Source organism: Oreochromis niloticus, unplaced genomic scaffold, assembly GCF_001858045.2.
Source record: "Oreochromis niloticus isolate F11D_XX unplaced genomic scaffold, O_niloticus_UMD_NMBU tig00008263_pilon, whole genome shotgun sequence".
Taxonomy (NCBI): domain Eukaryota; kingdom Metazoa; phylum Chordata; class Actinopteri; order Cichliformes; family Cichlidae; genus Oreochromis; species Oreochromis niloticus.
The window spans coordinates 16,417-24,624 of record NW_020329075.1 but is presented as its reverse complement, the minus strand read 5'-3'; positions in this window follow the sequence as shown (position 1 = coordinate 24,624).

Below are 8,208 nucleotides of genomic sequence, written 5' to 3'. Positions count from 1 at the left end.
AAGCCTGAAGGCAAACTAATAATAATACTAGAACTTAACATCCTTTCAATATAACATAAGAAATCACAAATACAAAAATAAACTCAAAATGCTGGGCTGCAGAGCCCCTGACATGTCTGTCACACATACTCAGTGTGAACCTGAGCACATGAAGCTGCTCTGTGGTATACCTGCCGGGTATGTTGTTCTATAAAGACATCAGACCCTTGTGCCACCCTCAAGGATTACGTTTCTGACAGTTTGTTCAGAATCTCCAAGACTGTACCATATACGACACTGCCCAACCAGTGAAAAATCAAAGTGCTTACCTGTGGATGATTTCCAGGGTGAGTGACATGTCTTTCGGGTATTTTATGTTTAAGACATAAAACAAAGTAAAAGTGTAAGTCAGAGCCACAATGGGAGGGTCATTTGCAATTTCTTGATCAACAGCTACCTTGAATCGCCGGTCACCTTAAAACGTAAGACATCAGTATTACCAAAGACAATCACGAATGACCATATATGTTTGTTTATTAGGATCCCATTAGTTGCGACCTAAAGCAGCATCTTTGGGGGGGATCTATGTTAAAAATATACATCAAAACAACATTAGCATTATAGTAATATCATAAAAAGGTACAAAAACAATGACAACCAGGTTAAATTCTTCAAGTGTCTCTTAGGTGACCTCGTAAAGAATACTGCTCTAAAAACTTTAAACACATTTTTTTAATCCAACTTCATGGACAGTATTAAAAATGTGCCATTTTTTAGAGTAGGTATATGCAACGTAAATTAGCTTTAATAGTATAGTGTTCATGTCCAATTTACAGGGAGTGCAGAATTATTAGGCAAATGAGTATTTTGTCCACATCATCCTCTTCATGCATGTTGTCTTACTCCAAGCTGTATAGGCTCGAAAGCCTACTACCAATTAAGCATATTAGGTGATGTGCATCTCTGTAATGAGAAGGGGTGTGGTCTAATGACATCAACACCCTATATCAGGTGTGCATAATTATTAGGCAACTTCCTTTCCTTTGGCAAAATGGGTCAAAAGAAGGACTTGACAGGCTCAGAAAAGTCAAAAATAGTGAGATATCTTGCAGAGGGATGCAGCAGTCTTAAAATTGCAAAGCTTCTGAAGCGTGATCATCGAACAATCAAGCGTTTCATTCAAAATAGCCAACAGGGTCGCAAGAAGCGTATGGAAAAACCAAGGTGCAAAATAACTGCCCATGAACTGAGAAAAGTCAAGCGTGCAGCTGCCAAGATGCCACTTGCCACCAGTTTGGCCATATTTCAGAGCTGCAACATCACTGGAGTGCCCAAAAGCACAAGGTGTGCAATACTCAGAGACATGGCCAAGGTAAGAAAGGCTGAAAGACGACCACCACTGAACAAGACACACAAGCTGAAACGTCAAGACTGGGCCAAGAAATATCTCAAGACTGATTTTTCTAAGGTTTTATGGACTGATAAAATGAGAGTGAGTCTTGATGGGCCAGATGGATGGGCCCGTGGCTGGATTGGTAAAGGGCAGAGAGCTCCAGTCCGACTCAGATGCCAGCAAGGTGGAGGTGGAGTACTGGTTTGGGCTGGTATCATCAAAGATGAGCTTGTGGGGCCTTTTCGGGTTGAGGATGGAGTCAAGCTCAACTCCCAGTCCTACTGCCAGTTTCTGGAAGACACCTTCTTCAAGCAGTGGTACAGGAAGAAGTCTGCATCCTTCAAGAAAAACATGATTTTCATGCAGGACAATGCTCCATCACACGCGTCCAAGTACTCCACAGCGTGGCTGGCAAGAAAGGGTATAAAAGAAGAAAAACTAATGACATGGCCTCCTTGTTCACCTGATCTGAACCCCATTGAGAACCTGTGGTCCATCATCAAATGTGAGATTGACAAGGAGGGAAAACAGTACACCTCTCTGAACAGTGTCTGGGAGGCTGTGGTTGCTGCTGCACACAATGTTGATGGTGAACAGATCAAAACACTGACAGAATCCATGGATGGCAGGCTTTTGAGTGTCCTTGCAAAGAAAGGTGACTATATTGGTCGCTGATTTGTTTTTGTTTTGTTTTTGAATGTCAGAAATGTATATTTGTGAATGTGGAGATGTTATATTGGTTTCACTGGTAAAAATAAATAATTGAAATGGGTATATATTTGTTTTTTGTTAAGTTGCCTAATAATTATGCACAGTAATAGTCACCTGCACACACAGATATCCCCCTAAAATAGCTAAAACTAAAAACTACTTCCAAAAACATTCAGCTTTGATATTAATGAGTTTTTTGGGTTCATTGAGAACATGGTTGTTGTTCAATAATAAAATTATTCCTCAAAAATACAACTTGCCTAATAATTCTGCACTCCCTCTAATGCAACTGTATAGAAGAGTTGTCTTCGTAACAGCCCATATGTCAATTCCTATGTCATATGGCTAAAACCAGTACTTAACAAAAGGAAATGTGGCATAGTTTTTACAATAGCTATATGCATGAATAACAAAAGACATGCCTTTAATTTAGTTAATTAAATCAATAATAATAAATGAATTAATTTTTTTGTTTTAGATGTTTTTTCAGCAGTACAGGACCAAATGTGTGAACAGGTGAGCAGACGACATCAGTCACAACAGAGATGGAAACATATGCCATATAGATATGACCAGACATAATAACTATATGTGGACAACTTGCTCAACTGAGATCTCATCTATAGATCATTCATGTTACCCAATTCAGTGCATATCGTCTTGACAATGTTCTATTCCAGTTTGTTCATTTTGACACATTTGGTAATATTCTTCCTTAGTTCTTCTAAATTATTTAAAATTATACTCAAAACAATTTGGTTGTCTGTAAATAGTGTCGAGACAACTAACCCTATCAAATGTGATGCTGCTAATGCTGTTTTGACAACTGGGAAGTGTGTAATATAGATTACAAAGCCATGACAAGTATGCAGAGGGTGCACGGGATGCTCAGTCCAGCAGCTCTGGAAATCTGTTGTTGTAAAATAAAACAAAGAAACACAGTGAATGTCACAGTGAGCATTATTTGGACACAGCAATCAACTTTTAAGCTGGTTAAAAAACAAAACGGTAAAAATTCTAAAATAATTCAGAGATTAATTATTTTCCTCCTGCTGTATATCATGTCATTTTAATACAAAGGTAGAACAATGCATTTTTTTTTTCATGCCTGGTCTCCAGCCTTGGTCTGCATTTAGTTAAAGGCATTCTGGCCATTTCATGCAATAGCGTATTTTATGTTTGAGTAAATTAAGCCACAAAAAAAAAGTAATCACCAGTTCAAAATATGATGTTTTTACCTTGGGGGGTGGGGGGGATCTAAACCCACCTCATTTAAAAGATGGTCAGGGTTTTCCTTGAAGTATTTCGCAATTCCAGCTATCAGTGATATTGGACCTTCCTGTATTTCAATGCCTTTCAAGTTAAGAGAGTCTTTTATGGGCTTTTCTTTTGTTGTTAGTTCTTCTGATAGACCTGTTTGAACTGCAAAGCCAAGTCCAAGTCAGTGTGTGCTCAAAAAGGTGGACTGCCTCAAAAAGGAAGGGCCGCTCATCCACTATTTCGTTTACAGCAGTTCCTTTGTCTATAGTTGCATGTTGGATGCAATATGTTTCAGCCATCAGTTTTCAAACAGCTTGCTTAATTTCTAGTTATTCTGTGCCCTCAACAGCAGGCTGCCACTCAACACATCCATACCAATCTGAACATGTACAGATGTGTGAACATGCTTCTTCTTTCTGGCTTCATCATCTGCCATTTTCTTTGCTGAGCAGACTGTTAATGGCCTTCTAGCTTTTTCAACTCTGGAACAGGATTCGAGTCTTTGTTTATACAGCTAGAAAACAATGACTTTAGTTCCACTGAGTTCTCTGTCTTGAAAAGAGCAGGCATATTCCTGCACAATCTGCCTTTGGTGGTTAGCAACTGCGACAGCCAGTAGTGCCCTCATTATTTTGACACACAAAACAAAAACAAACGACTACCCTGCACACCAACTACACAAGACCATACAACAAACTACACACTCAAAACAGGCCTAATTACACAAATCTCAAAACTCAATATAGTGCGCTCTTTCACTTCTGTCACTCCTAAAACCTTTCCCTCTTTCTAAGCAACCAAATGCCACATGTTGCCATATAATTTTTGATTGAACAAAGTGGTACATTTTCCACTCAGTGGAAAAGGGTTTTTTTTCTTTTGCTTTTGAGCACCTTAGAAAATGCTATTTTTTTCTGAATACAATAGTATTCAGGGAAAGCAACAAGGATATTTTTAATCATAACACTGGCCTATCAACACAATTTAAAAACTGGTATATAATTTGAATATTTCAGAAACTGATGATCTACTGGGGTTTTCCCATACAAGTACCTTTAGGTTTTACTGACAATGGTCCAAAAAAGAGAATATATCCAGTGACTGGCAGTTCTCTAGGAGAAAATGCAAGGTATCGAAGGAGAATGGCCAGTCTGCTTTTAGTTGATATGAAGGAGACAATAACTCAAATAACCTCTTATTACAACCAAAGTATGCAGAAAAGCATCTTTAAATGCACAACATGTCAAGAATTGGAGCAGCTGGGCCAGAGCACCAGAAGGCCACAGTGGGTGCAAAACCTGTCAGCTAAAAACAGGAGACTGAGGCTACAGTTTTCAAGGCCTCACAAAAATTGGACGACAGAAAATTGGATCCATCGTCACCAGATCTCAGCCTAATAGCGCACACAATAGAGCGGGATCTGGTTAAATGGGAGATTCACATCATGGATGTGCAGCTGACGAATCACATTGTTGAATACATGTCACTAAGAATTGAAACACTCCTGTGGTAAAATGGGGTCCAACCCAATAACAGCAAGGTTAACCCATCTAAAGGGCACTGACGGTATGTTATTAGACATGTTATTATCTGCACACATACAGTAGTGACCAACCAACACAGGACTAAGTGTCAATGGAAAATTGTACTTAGTAGTCAGTATAAGCTTTTAATGATATAAGTTTGCATATGATAGAATACTGTATGTTGACCTTTTGATGACTTAGACTGTTGTCCACTACAAGACTGTTTTATAAATTCTTTCTCACAGCGATAATAGCTGAACAAGCAGGAAGAGGAGAGCTGGACACTCTTATCTGACGCTCCCTAACGAGAAGAGAGGCCGCGTCTTTCTGTATCCCACAACACACATGCATACACCTGAACCACTCTTATCTTCACTCCCTACGCACTAACTTTCCTCTGCCTATGAATAGACGTATTCACTGTTGTATTATTTTTGTATATAAATAAAGACAAGTGCAAGAACAGAGCGCGCATCACAGGGCCCCCACTCTGGTGTGAGCGTTCTGTGACCGCCCTTGTATACAAGTGAAAACCACAGCGTCTGTGTGTGTTTCTACCCTTAGACTCTTAGCTGAAGAAGTGTCTTTAGAGTAAATCTCTTGACATTTATTTTGGTCCTTCGAGCCGGATCAGAAACATCAGAACTGTTATCTGTGACTCTGTTCCAGGATCTGGCATACTGTTTCCTGACGCCGTGGAGCCAGCACCGAAGTCTGTGCACAGCCCTCTTAGACGAGGCCGAAAGCCCTGGAACGTGTGAATTCGGGTCCAGGCCGGTGTTTTTAGTCTGGTCCACGGCGGCGGGATTCAGTCTGACGATCCGAATCACCAGTGAGACGTCTGAGAGGTGAGAAACACTACTTTGGTTAGGAATCGCCATAATGAACCGACAAATAAAATAGGTTAGGAATCGCCTTAATGAACCGACAAATAAAATAGGTTAGGAATCGCCTTAATGAACCGACAAATAAAATAGGTTAGGAATCGCCTTAATGAACCGACAAATAAAATAGGTTAGGAATCGCCTTAATGAACCGACAAATAAAATAGGTTAGGAATCGCCATAAGGAACCGAATTAGTAAAAGCGCGCAAATGTCTATGTGTGTGTATGTGTCTGGAAGTAAGTTGATTTTACAGCACAATACGCTGCTGAACTACTTCTATTTTATTTGTTTTCTTTGCTGAGGCTCACGTACTGGTGACAAATGAGAACGGTTGAGTTTTATCTCGTAAAACTGATACCGCTTCATTTTTTAGAAGTGAAGTAGAAGGGCGTATCAGCAACCACTCTGAAGTCAAGCGTGCCAGTGACAGCCCAGCAAAATCTTTGACAATGGGGAATAAACAAGCAAAATTAACACCTGATGAGGAATGTTTAGAAAAACAACAAACCGGAGCAGGTAGAATAAGTGCAAATAGGTGGAGAAATCCACAAAAAGCTAAAAACCACAGCTGGGAAGGGTAATGCAATCCCTCAGCTGTTACCCAGTTGAAAGCTGTCCTGAAACAAGAAATTACATTAACAAAAGACCCAAAGAAGAAATTAAAACGTGAAGAAGAATATAAACTTTTCCAAGCATGGGAAACTGAAGCTGAAAGGAGAACTGAAAATAAGAAAAAGAAAGAGGAAAATAAAAATCTATTTAAACGCACTTTCATTGAAGGATTACTACCACCCATTAGGTCTCATGTAGAAAAGAACTGGGTAACGCAAGATACGGGCACAGCAGATGAGGCGTTTCAATATGCTAACCATGCACAGACAGTGGTGAAAAAGAAAGAGAAGGTCTCAGTTTTTGCCCTCAACGCTGACACTGTTCTCACAGCTTTCAGTGGAGGCTACAGGGGAGGTTTCAGAGGCCAAAAGAGAGGGAGAGGAATGCGTAGGGCAGGAGCAGGGGGTAGAGACAGGTTTAGACACACACCAAACAGTGACTTTAGTACTACATGCTGGAGGTGTGGAAAAGAGGGACATTTTGTACGTGACTGTAAGAAACAAAGAAGCAGTTCAGACTAGGAAGAATATAATAATCCCTCGTCAAGTAAAAAATTAGAGATCCAAGTATAAGTTTAAAAAGGGCTGGAAACAGACCCAACTGAATACATATAAATGCAAGAGGAATAAAGTTAAATAAAACAACTGTAATGTCTCAAATTGATAAAAGCAAGGATAACAACCTGTAAACTGGTATTAACAATGAAACATAGGATGAAGACCATGCCCAGAATGAATAGAACGAAAGAAAATACATAACTCACACAAACACATATTAAATGAAATAGAGAGATGCATGAGGTATATTAAGGTTTTGTCATTGTTCAGCCAAGGAAAATGTGTGAAAAGGAAAATGTCTCCAGCTTGGGATGGGGTGAAACTGCAGATCACCCTCATCCCTCGATGGATGCAAAATAAAATATAAATAAAATATTGTAATATACTATTGCTGTTATATAAAAAGATAATAACATTAACATAATATTAATATGAAGAGGCACCTCAGTCAGTTGTGATGTGAGGTGGATAATTGTTAAAAGTAGTCTGCATCAAGCTTAAGGTTTGCTCAAATTCAGTATAATGACATATGAGATGAAGAAAATAAAGAAAATATGTAAACTAATTAAGTGCATAGAGGCACTTGACCTGCTTGAAAACCTGTCATCCTAGATGAGACATTGCTGAAATATAGAGCACACCTATACTAACAACTAACAAGCTAAACCCTGTATACAACAGCTAAAGCTACACAATTGAGAAGCTGAATTAAATATATGGTCACTGCTAAGCTGATGAGCAGGTTACACATTTTTTAGAGCAGGAGCTGCATAAGAACACATCAGAGGGAGGGAAACCGCTATTAAAGCTCAAACATGAAGCTGTCTGTGGGCTCAGTTTTTTCCCCTCATGCTTCTGATTTGTCTTTGGCAGCAGCCTTTTTGCATCCTGACTTATGTGTGTAAAGCATTCAAGCCATCAGTAACTTGTTTTTGTTTTGTTTTGTTTTTTGTTTTGTTGGGTTGAAAAATGAATACATTTGTGATCATACTTGTGGATCACAGTGGCACATAATGATTAGGCATATGATTTACTAATGCAGATGTAATAACTTTATTCTAAAATTCAAGGAGAACAAACAAGAACAACATCTTCAGTTATGTCTTGTTGTTGTTCTCTGTGCAGTGTGCTGAGTTTTGTTTTTTGTTTCTTTTGTTTTTTGAAATGTTGCTTGAGTGATGAGTACTGTAACTTCTGTTCAGAGCCAGCTGAGAGCTGGGTTATCTGTTTTGTTTTAGGTGACAAGCCAGAAAAGTTAAAACTTAGTTTCTTGTTTTGAAAAAA